Source organism: Canis lupus, chromosome 6 (assembly GCF_011100685.1).
Source record: "Canis lupus familiaris isolate Mischka breed German Shepherd chromosome 6, alternate assembly UU_Cfam_GSD_1.0, whole genome shotgun sequence".
Taxonomy (NCBI): domain Eukaryota; kingdom Metazoa; phylum Chordata; class Mammalia; order Carnivora; family Canidae; genus Canis; species Canis lupus.
In genome coordinates this window covers 14,344,149-14,356,217 of record NC_049227.1, presented here as the reverse complement: position 1 = coordinate 14,356,217, position 12,069 = coordinate 14,344,149, and the positions used below count along the sequence as shown (strand labels likewise).

General features: G+C 45.1%; 1 protein-coding gene across 1 annotated transcript in view; it reads right to left on the bottom strand.

Annotated features, from left to right (window-relative positions):
• CARD11 (caspase recruitment domain family member 11) overlaps positions 1-8,313 on the bottom strand; it is a 126,397-nt gene extending 118,084 nt beyond the window's left edge. The window contains exons 1-2 of the mRNA XM_038539600.1: positions 8,047-8,313; positions 2,437-2,522 (exon numbers count right to left, since the gene is read on the bottom strand). The gene's annotated coding sequence lies outside the window, so the exon portion shown is untranslated. The remainder of the gene's footprint in view (positions 1-2,436; positions 2,523-8,046) is intronic.
• Positions 8,314-12,069: the final 3,756 nt, after the last annotated feature.

Genomic DNA, 12,069 nt, shown 5'->3' with positions numbered 1-12,069 from the left:
TTGGCTGGAAGTCATCTTGTCTTCCTTCCATCTCCTCCTCCGTGTTGGTAGGACAAATAACATTTTAGCTCTCTCTGCCTTAAAATGTAGCCGGGTGCAGTAATTTCACAGTGCTTTCAGGTGTTCTGGAATAAAAACATCTAGTGCCTCCTATAGCTGCCCCTCCCTCTGCATTCTGCCTGGATGGCATCGGGGTGTGTGGGAGAAGAGTGGCTTGTGGGACCTGGGGGGCCACCAGGAAGCTTGGGGTCCCCAGCCTCTGACCTCTGACTCCTTGGGTCTCTTTCTCAGTTTGCCGCTCCCTCTGCTGGAATTCAGCCCTACATCTGGCTCCTGCACCTGCACATCTGCACATCCAGCCTAGCCAGCTCCCTCTTGGCCTGGGGAAGTGTCTGCCATAGTCTTACCCAGCCCCAAAGTCCACCTGCAACCTGTGCTGGGGGGTCACCTGGCATACCTCGGTGGGCTCTTCCTGGGGGCCTGTGTCACATCTATCTCTGCAGGGCGTGCTGTGGCATTCAGTGTTTGCCAGGACAGCCTGAGACTCAGGTCTGGTCCTTGTCAGGATCCCGGTCTATCCTCTCTGTCCAACTATTGAGAGAACCACAGCAGACCCCAGAGAAAGGAAAGCAGAGCCTGTGTCCAGGCACAGCTGCCAGTGCTCCTTCCCCATCTGAGCAGAGGCGAGATTCCCAGGGGTGATTTTGGGAGGGGGTGCTTTCACAGGGAAAGCAGAGGAGAGCCAACAAGCAGGGGGATAAATGCTGAAGGAGTGGGCCCCAGCTGGAGCCACAGGTGCCCCCAGAGTGATCTCCCCTGGAGGCTGTGGGCTGCTTGGGGAGGTGTTCACAACAAAGTTTCCCTTGATGGGGTCACCCCAAACATCTTAGAAACGGGACGTGAACAGCAGGGTCCCATGCCATAGCTGCACAGTGGATACGGTTCATTATATTCATTCCATTCCCCTAATTGTCAGCTTTGTCTGCCAAGCCCCCCCTTTTCTCATCATGGTCCCCCAAATAAGTCTCAGTCTAGCCGCCCAAACTCCCACCTTTGATTCTCCTCCCCCACCGAGTAATTTTATCTATCTACAACAGGTTAATAGCTGCTGGAGCCCCGACAAGAGATCAGGAGGGAAAATGAGAGGCTGGCGTTACCTAGAGCCGCCCCTCGGACCCAGTCGCAATGCTGTGTTTTGAGACATTTCTATATTGCACTGAGAGCAAAACAGAATGAGAGCAGGAACCCAGGGGATGATGAGGGCCTAGCTCTTAAATGACCCCTCCCTGGCTGGCGCTCCCCCTCCCTCCACCTCTCCCCTCCAGAGAGCAATCTCATCCTGTGGTGGCTGTCTTCAACTCCAAGAAAATCACTCCTTATCACTGCAACAGTCGCACGCTTGGGACGGCAAAAAGGCATTTCACAAACTATTGATCTGAGAATTAATATATTGCTTTTCTCCCAGATGCCACACCTCACTGCCATTGTATATATTAACACCCCCCAAAATAGCATCAAGAGCAAAACAACCTTCCAGGCCTTTAATTATGTTTTACGTATTTTGTACTTCCCTGCTATTATTGCTCTCTGCTCCTTGGAGCTCATTCCTCTTCATTTCAGACTGCTACCATGCCATCTCCCTATGCAGAGATGATTCAGAAGGGCATCCGTGGATCCACATTACCCCACACGGATGGAAAAAACAACCCGCTGAAAGATCCATTTACTTTCCTGGTGTGCCAAACACCTTAAATGACCCTTGACTTGTTTTTTTTTTTTTTTTTTCTTTCTTTAATTCCTGCAGAAAGCATGGCTTGAATCCAGGAGGAAATGTTCCCATCTGTAGGCTGGTAAAATACATTCAACAGTTTTCAATTGCTTGAGCTATGAAATATGATGATAGCCATCTATATATCTCATGGGGGAAAAGGTACCTTGAAATTCACTCTGCCACAGTATTGATGGGGAGGCACGTCTGCAGAAAATGGGCAAAATGACAGTACTATGACTTGTGATAGCACCAGTGCTGCAGTGAACTTAGGGCTTTTGGTCTGAACCCAGGAGGGCAGCCTCATGATGGGCCATGGAGGTGCCATCTTGTGCGGTAGGCAGATGTCGGGAAAATATAGAACCAACCCAATCACTGCAGACTGCCGTGCTCTGTCCCTTTTTCCCCTTTCCAAGGGGATAGATGACGGTCTCCAAAACTTGACCATTTTCTTTCTCGGTTAATCAACATTAGGGTAATTGGCACATTACATCCATTTTACAGTGTGGCGTATGTGCTTGTGGCTCCGCATAAATAATGAATAATCGCAGTAATGACCAGAAATGTGTGTGAGCTATTGCAGCAAGCACATAATGGATGCTTTGTTTGTCTTCAGGGACTGTATTACCAGCATGTAACTGATTAGGCTCTAAAACGCTCTGGGTTACCTGAGGCTTGAAAGGTGCTTCATCAAGTGGAGTCCATTCTCTCCGCACAGGCCGTAAGAGTGGCCCAATATGTGCTTCCAGTCCCCCTGTTTAAAAATGGAAAATATGTAGTCCTGCTCATCCATCACCATGCCTGCCAATTGCGTTTTCCCCTCCCTTTGCTTTTAGAGAGAGCAACTGGAAACACCCAAGTAATACAAATGGCTGAGTTATGTCTGTTTTTAGCACACAATGTTTGAACACCAAAGTCAGGGCTCATTAAAAATACGAATGTGGTGGCTTATAGAATTGGCCACTTTCGATATAGTCATCTACACACCAGTGGTTCTCAAACTGTTTTATAGTAGTCTGGGTTTTTATGAGGCATCTCTCAGTATCTGTGTGCATAACACACTTCAGCTTATTCCCCCAACGTTCAGCTGAGCCCGGCATTTCCGAGATCACCCCAGCCAATGAAGAATTAAGCAGCCCTCCATGACTGATGTGGAAAGCACCTGTCACTTATCAATATCGACTCCAGCGTGGGACCGTTATGTGACAACTAGTCGTGTCTTTCTAGGCATGCACTTATCTAATCCCTTTAAGCGTAAGCCTGTGAATGTTTTACATTCTATAAAATTAAGCGCATTGTTATCTACTTTGAACTTAAGCATATGCAGAGCAGAAGATTTGTGTTTTTGACCTTTGATTACCTTAATCAAAGACTCGAGTCTGTTTGAAATGTTTCCACTGAAATGGCTGAGTTCAGGGTGTCAGAACACAGAGAAACTTGGCAACTTTGAATCACAGATTAATAGCTGGGAGAATAAAGAAGGGAAGTTTGCAAGGAGCAAGGAAAGGAGGAACGATGGAAGGTGGGCAGGAGAAAAAATTGCCCCCGGGTTGATGAGACAGAAGCAAATGCTGGGAATGAACGACATGGCTTGAAATGTTGAGCTGAGAAATAAACACACATGATGAATACGCTGGACACTGTCAAGGTAGGAGGGTTTCATTTGGCATATTGTCCGAGACACCCACTTGGGAGTTGCCAAGAGGGACACACAGAGCAAAATCAAAACCAAACAAGAAACACCAAACAACCAAATGCACACTCTTGTACACGCATGTGCCTCTACGTATCCCGTATAGACGTTACTTTTTTCAGCACCAACTTTTGTTTTAAGGGATACCACGATCAAAGTACGATGTGCGAATGGCCCACCCTATGTTAAAGTACTTGACCAACACATGAAATATATCAATATTCTATTAATAACTATGAAGTTCCATCGGGCCTGCCTGTATTTCTGTGAGTGCAGCTAGTTTCTTTAGAGTGTGACATTCCAACCCTTTGCCACATGTCCCACCTCCAGCAACAGCACCAGCGTATCTGACAGCCAGAGCAGATCATTTGTAAACACTATCCTCTATACTTCAGAATTAATCTCAGGTACAATTATATTATGATCAGTAACAATCATTATTTGTTTGGTTTTGGTTTCAAAACAATGACCGGTTATAGAAAGAATGAATTGCAATTTTAAAGATGTTATTCAAATTCAGGAAAATATTTCACATGTGAACTAAAATGTGTGCTTAATGAGATAAATATTACAGCTCATGAAGCACCCTGTTTCCCTGTTTTAAATTTTAAACATAAATGACAACTCCAAGCGGCCACAAGAATGGCAGAAATGAAGTAATTCAAGTTGTTTTGTTCTTTATAATCACTGTGCTATTGTTATTCATTAGAAATCTGCTGGGTAAAGACAAAAGTATGCAGTGCTGTGGGGTCACAGACAAGAACCAGTCTCAAATGAGCTTCAACAATTCTGAACCTTTAGGAACTTTATTTATTGAGATATAATTTGTATACCATCAAGTTCACCTACTTAAAGGGTACAGTTCAATGGTTTTTGGTATGGATCTCTACTGACCTTGTGTAATCATACCATAGCCTAATTTGAGAACTTTTTAACTACTCCCCAAACAAACCCTGTACCCACTGGCAGTCATTCTCTGCCCTCCACACCCAAGCCCCTCCTCCACCACCCTTCCCTACCTCCCTCGCCAACCACTAATCTATTTCTACAGATTTGCCTATTCTGAACATTTTCTACTGAAGGAATCACACCATCGATGGACTTTTGTATCTGGCTTTTTTCATTTAGCAAAAGGTTTCCAAGGTTCGTCCATGACATGGCATGAATCAGTCTTTTATTTCTTGTGTGGCCAAATATCACTCTTTTCTCTAGATACACCATATTTTGTTGGTCTCTTTTTCAGTTGATGGACATGCAGGTCGTTTCCACTTTTGGACAACTACAAATAAGGCTATGATCATTGATGTACAAGTTTGTTTCCTCTCACTTGAGTAGGTCACCTAAGAGTAGGATTTCGGGGTCCTATTAAACACTTTAAGGAACTGCCAAACTGTTTTCCAAAGCAACTGCAGTGCAGCATTTACGTTCCCACCAACGTGTATAAGTGTTCTGATTTTTCCTTTCCTTGCTGACACGTGTTACTGTCTCTTCTATTAGAACCATTTTAATGGGTATGATGTGGAATCTCATTGAGATGCTGATCTGAATTTCTCTAATGACTAATGATATTGAGCATCTTTTTATGTGTTGATTGGCCATTCTGCATATCTTCTTTAGAGATATATCTATTCCGTTTCTTTGACCATTTAAAACATGGGGTTGACTTCTTAATTGAGTTGTGAGGGTTCTTTATGTATTCTGGATATAAGTCCCTTATCGGATTTGTGATTTGTAAGTATTCTCCCTCATTTTGTGGGTTCTTTTCACTTTCCTGATGGTATTGTTTGCAGGAAAATTTTTAATTTTGATGTGGTCCACTTGATCTTTTCTTTTGCCACTTTCTGAACTGGTGAAATAGCTAAGAAATCAGTGATAACCCAAGGTCACAGATATTTACTTCCATGTTCTCTTCTAAGAGGGTCGTAATTTTAGTCCTTACATTTAGGTCTGTGATCCACTTTGATATGCTATTTGTGTATGGAGTGAGGTAGGGGTCTAAATGCATTCTTTTGCAGATCCCAGCACCCTCGTTGAAAAGACGTTCTTTCCTCACTGAATGGTCCTGGCCCCTTTGTTGAGAATCAGTTGTCTATAAGTAAGGGTTTATTTTTGGAGTCTCAATTTTATTCCATTATGTATATGTCCATCCTTAAGCTGGTACCAGAATATCTTGATTACAGTAGCTTTGTAGTGAGCTTTGAAATCAGGAGGTGTGAGTTCCTCAACTTTGTTTTTCATTTTCGAGATTGTCTTTGCTATGCTGGGCCCCTTAAATTTCCATATCAATTTTAGAGACAGCTTGTCAATTTTTGCCAAACAGCCAGAGTAAATTTTGATAAGATTGTGTTAAATCCATAGATCAATTTGAGGAGGATGAACATGGATGTTTTCCCATTTATTTAGATCTTTAATTTCTTTCAATGATATTTTTAGTTTTTAGTGTATAAGTCTTCATTTCTTCTGTTAAATTTATTCTTTTTTTCAAAGATTTATTTATTTATTTTAGAAAGAGAGTGGGTGCATGCCAAGGGGAGGGGCAGAAAGAGAGGGAATGAGAATCCCCAAACAGACCCCTTGCTGAGTGTGGAGACTGACTTGGGGCTGTATCCCAGGACCCTGAAATCATGACCTGAACTGAAACCAAGAGTTGGCTGCTTTACTAACTGAGCCACCAAGACACACCTGTTGAATCTATCCCTAAGTATTTTACTGCTTTTGATGCTATTATAAATGAATAATTTTCTTAATTTTTTCCTTAAGATTGTGAATAATTTTCTTAATTTTGTTTTCATATTGTTTATTGCTAGTAGAATTATGATCAATTTTTCTATAATGATCTTATGTCTCTCAATCCTGCCAAAATTGTTTATTAGTTTTTAGTTTTTTTTTTTTTTTTTTTTTTTTTATGATAGTCACAGAGAGAGAGAGAGGCGCAGAGACACAGGCAGAGGGAGAAGCAGGCTCCATGCACCGGGAGCCCGATGTGGGACTCGATCCCGGGTCTCCAGGATCGCGCCCTGGGCCAAAGGCAGGCGCCAAACCGCTGTGCCTCCCAGGGATCCCTGTTTATTAGTTTTAAAAGTGGATTTTAGTAGATTCCTTAGGATCATGTCATCTGCAAATATAGATTGTTTTACATTTTTTTTCCTAATATGGATGCCTTTTCTTTCTTTTTCTTGCCTAATTGCCTTGGCCAGGTGCTCCAGTGGAAGTGCTGAAACAAGCATCCTTGTCTTGTTCCCATGGCAACATACTCTTGAACTGAACATGCTGTGTAGATGAGTTGGTGCGTGTTTGGGGTGGACTGTGGAACTGAACTAACTTCCCCGTAGAATACAATATTTATTAAATTTCAAGTAATAAAAATGTGCTAATCTGAGGCTCACATATATATTATTAAAACCCAGCAGTAACCACAGCAATTGTTTTGCACTTAGACCAATCAAAGATATTTTTTAAGAAGTAATAATTTATCATTGGCATTATGTAGAATTGCTGGCACAATTAGCTGGTCTTATTATTAATTTAAAATTCTCTATAGACAATGTGTTTTCTTTTCTTTCTTTCTTTTTTTTTTTTTTGACAATGTGTTTTCTACTGCTTGCACCCAAGCAAATGACCCTCACTGTCCCACCCTTGGTGCACTGAGGCCTACACTATTTTTCTGGCAGTCCCCGAACCCTTCTTTGACACAAATCAGACTCTGATGCACATGCCAGATCACTATGGGCCTGGGCCACAGCACCAATTGCTGCCTCGTCTCCATTCTGTGCACAGAAGACCCTCACACATGCCTGCAGATTCGACCAGAGGGTCTGGGGACCCACTGAGTGGCACTCCCTGCTCTGTCTCAACACTGCTGTTCAGGGCCAGAGGGTGGAGGATGATAGTGCCATGGGGGCTGCAGTGTTGAATCCACATACCCCTGAGTGGAGCGAGGGTATGTGAGAATGACACATGCTACTGTTACTCATCATGTGACCCTGGGCTGTGGCTGCAGCTCTTTCAGTTTCTCTTCTGTTAAAAGGAACAGTGGTAGAGGCTTGACCAGCTGCCGCCACCTCGGCCTCCTCCTTCTTTCACTGCCCACCTCAGAATGGAAAGTTTTGTTTCTGTGGCTTTGTTATTGAGCCTTTGGACAGAGTGAGATTCTGTGAATAAACGGGGTAGAAACAACTGGTTGGTTTCATTCCTGCCCTCTTGGGGCTTGCATTCTTGGCCTTGTCAAAATGTATTAAAAAATGTATATTTAAACTGAATCATTTTGTTTTTTTACACAGAGAGGGGGGAAATAGAGTACAGTTTCCTAATGTGAGCTCACTAACTGAGATTAGCCATTTTGAGGAAGAGGAGAGCTGTTTTGAATAAGGAGGTGCATGCTCCAGAAGAAGCTGTTAACAGGAGAGGCCATCAGGGCCCCCGCTCATGTCCCCTGGTGCTCACACTTCTGGCTACAAAGTCTGCACCATTGCCATCTGCAGCCACCCGGGACTCCCCACCTAGAGGCTTTCTGTGGCTCACACGAGCAGCTCTCAGCTAATAGCAGGTACAGCTGGAGGGTGATCACCCACCCCAAGTCACTCACCTGTATAGCAGGGTAGGTAATCTGAGGTGTGCTCCACCTGTCTCCCAGGGGTCCCCAGCTGGTTTCCAGCTGCTTACCATGGTAACTGGATCATGGGAAAACCGTTACTCGTTGCCTTCATTCTCTGTCCAACTTCCTTGCTCTCTGACCGGGATGTTCTAGGACCACTTCTATGTAAACCGCTTGCCCTCAAATCTTTTTGGGGGGGTCTGCTTCTGGGGTCCTCAACCCAAGACAGAATAAAAGGCATGAGGGAGAGGCCTGAGAGAGGGTCTCTTGGGAATCAGGAGTGGCCAGGGCCACTTCCCTTTTTTTTTTTCTTGGTAATGTAATCGACCACAGTAAGGGTTAGCAAACTCCAGCCTGCAGGCCAAACCCAACCCCACAGTCTGTTCCCCTGCAGTCTGGAGCTAAGAAAGTTGTTACTTGGGACGCCTGGGTGGCTCAGTGGTTGAGCAGCTGCCTTTGGCTCAGGGCGTGATCCTGGGGTCCTGGGATCAAGTTCCACATCACGTTCCCAGCAGGGAGCCTGCTCCTCCCTCTGCCTCTGTCTCCGCCTCTTTCTGTGTCTCTCATGAATGAATAAATAAAATCTTCCTCCCAAAAGTTGTTACTTCGTTTTGTTTTATTATCTCATGATACAGGGATGTTTACTTTTAGAGAATCTCGCTTCTTTTTTCCCCTCCAGTGTTGAGATATAATTGACATGTAACATTTTCTTAGTTTTAGGTGTACAGCATAATGATTTGGTGTACTCACATACTGCGAAATGCTCACCACAGTTAGTTCGGTTTGGTTAACATCCATCACCACCACACAGTTAACAGAAATTTTTTCTCGTGATGAGGGCTTTTAAGATTTACTCTTTTAGCAATGTTCGAATATATAATACAATATTTTTAGAGCTCCATTGTAAGGTTCCCACACTTGAGTGTGACAACATGCTGAAAACTGCCACAAAATTGTGTATTTTAAAATATTTTCCTGAGAGAAATGAACTCTTTTAACTAAACACAGTGTGATACAATCGTGCTTTTCCCACGTCGATTAGAGGGCTTATGTTAAAAAGACGTTGATTCATTATGCAGGAAGGCGGCGTGGGTCGATTTACAGCAGTAGGAGGAAATGTGTCTTCCTTCTAACGTAGTCCGTATGCTTCATCTGGAGATGTCGCAAGCCCGCGTGGGAAGCCTTTTGGGAATGTGTGGTCTGGGTCACATGATCTTGAGCTGAGAAACCAGTAAATTTGTTCCAGGAAGCTCTTTTCTATATCTGCAAATTGGGGCTTATAATTCCTCCCTTAGTGGTTTGTTGTGAGAAGCCAGGGAGGCTGGTGAGTAAATATGTGATCTGATCTGTTTCCTTTCCTGCCCCTGACACTTGCCTTTAAGAGGAGGGTGGAGCCAAGGAGAGCTTTGTGTGGCTTCTTTAAAGTTTCCAGTGTCTTTGGTGAGTGTCAGACAAGTGTCAGATGAAAGGTGGTCTAGAGATATAAGATGCTGCTCTGATTACAATAAAGCTTTATGCTTGAGGTGATCATAAATAACAGGAATAACAGTAAAAGGGGAAAAGAGTATTGTAGCTCCAGGTGAAGGAGCCCACCTGTGCTACCTGAACTGTGGGTCAGGGACCAGGAAAACGGAACTGCACAGAGCTGAGGGACCGTGAACACAGACTCTGAGAAATTAAGCCCATCCCCTTAGGAGTGAGGAGTTTAGAAGGGTAAAGATCTCTGTGCTCCTGGGTGGGTGAAGTTGGTCAACCCTTCATCCACTCTTCAGGCACCTCTTCCTCTCACCCCCAGAGGGCGCTCTTTCCTCCTGCCTTGACACGCCCCCAACCCCCCCCCCCCCCCCCCCCCCCCCCCCCCCCGCCAGCGCCCTTCCACCTGGACCTCTCCCAACTGTCTCCAAGGCTCACCTCCCTGCAAATCCCACCCATTCGAGGGTTAGGATTGCACCTGGTAGTCAACAAGGCTTCCTATGCACCAGCGCTGTGCTGAGCCCTCTGACCTAGGATCTCAACCTCAGGATAATTTCACATCTTGGCTTGGGCTTCCCTGGAAGCCAATGCTGAGACCAGGATCTTTGTGCAAGTGGTTTATTTGGGAGGTGATCCCAGAAAACATGGCAGGGCAAGGGGAAACAAGGCTGGGGAGGCCGAGAACACAGGGTGCTTAGTGAACTAGTCACCGCTGGGGACAAGAGGAGCACGGCTCCCACTGGGGGGGCCTTGGGGACAACTCAGAATGGCATCAGGATGATGGCAGGGAAGACAGGAGCTGTTCTTTATCTACCAGCTTCTTGAGTGTCTAGAAAACATCCACTAGGCAAAAAATGCAGATAGAGCAAAGGAGAGCCTGTGGGTACTCCCTAAAATAGGTTCCAAAGGAGAATGCTGCGGTGCCAACATGCTCAGAGTAAGCCAGTCCCCGTTTTGCAGATGAGGATCCCAGTGCTGCCCTTGGCCCCCGACTCGTGATGGAACTCCTCAGTTCCTACCATCCTGTTGATGTGTTTTCCTTCCTTGCCCCATACTCAGCACCAAGAGGAATCCAGTTGTACAGAAAAGAGCACGGATTACATCCACGACCAGACCACCCATCTTCGAGCCCCAGGGCCTTTGCACTTTCATCCTTGGACTCCTGCCAGCCCCAGCACATGCCTTTCTTGTCTATACTCCAGCTGGAAGCGCACACACACATTTGAACTGGCTCCCACTTGCAATATGAAGGTGAAGGAGAAGGTATTTTAAAGAACAGGTCCACTGTCACAAGTGAAAATGAATTTTGTTCCTAAGTGCCGTCATGTTTCTCCACACATATTACAGGCAATCTAACTTAACCCCCTCGCATGGTGTGCACTTCTTAAAGCTCCCTCCCACCTGTTCCTGGCACCTTGCTGCTCCCAAGGCCGTCCTGGCCCAAACTTACCCCTCTCAGCTGCCCACCCCGGCCCCAACTCCTTTCCAAGCCGACTCTCGGGCTCCCTTCCCAGCCCATCCTGTAAATCAGAGTCCAGCAAACAGGGATCCTTGTCTTTATGAAGTAAAAAACAAAAGATTCTTATCAATGAGAGAGAAGAGAGAACACTTTTTAAAATCTAGGTCCTGTAGATTATATAAGAGTGTGTTGATGTCAATGCATCTAGCTGACCTCTGTCTCTGGTTCCTGAGAAGGGGTGTCTGAATCCTTGCAATTTCCCAATTGACAGAGGAGTGTCCATTATTCATGGTGGGCCTCTCAGACCACACCTGAGTTTATGCTAGCACAATGGTGCAGACGGGGGCCCCGGCCATGCCAGAAGGACCTACTGTGTGATGACAGTGTTGGGGCTCCTGGTCAGGCGACATCAGCCAACCTCTGGGCTGGATGGAATTCAATCATGTGACCAGCAGTGATTGAATCAACCATGCCTATATAATGAAACCCCAGTAAAAACTCTAGACACCAAAGCTCAGCACACTTTGGGTTGGTAATCAGATGTCTATGTGTGGGAAACATGAAGATCTGAGGACACAGAAGCTTGCCTTTGGGCTCTTCTTCCCAGCCTTGCCCTATGGGTCTCTTCTTTCAGCTGGCCCTAATTTGTATCCTTCATAATAAAACAGTAGAAGTCAGCACAGTGCTTTCTTGAGTTCTAGGAGTTGTTCTTATGAATTATTGAACCTGAGGGAACAGCCACGGGCCATGAATCTGTAGCCAGATGGTCAGAAGTGCAGGTGGCCTGGGGACTTCTGAGCTTGCAGCTAGCATCTGAAGTGAGGACAGTCTTAACTGTGAAATTCGACCTCACTCCTGGTAGTTGGTGTCAGCATTGTAGGGCAGCTAAGATAATATAATATAGATGAAAATTTGTCATTCTGTTTGGAGACAGTCACTTTTCAGGTTTGACTAATGCATTGCTCTGGGACCTAGATTTTCCCCCTTAGAGTTTAGAATTCTGTCCTTGTGTTTTGTTTTCTGTGTTTTTGACTGAAGATGAGGATAAGGGTGAAAAATTGTCATTTGGGCATTGAAAACCA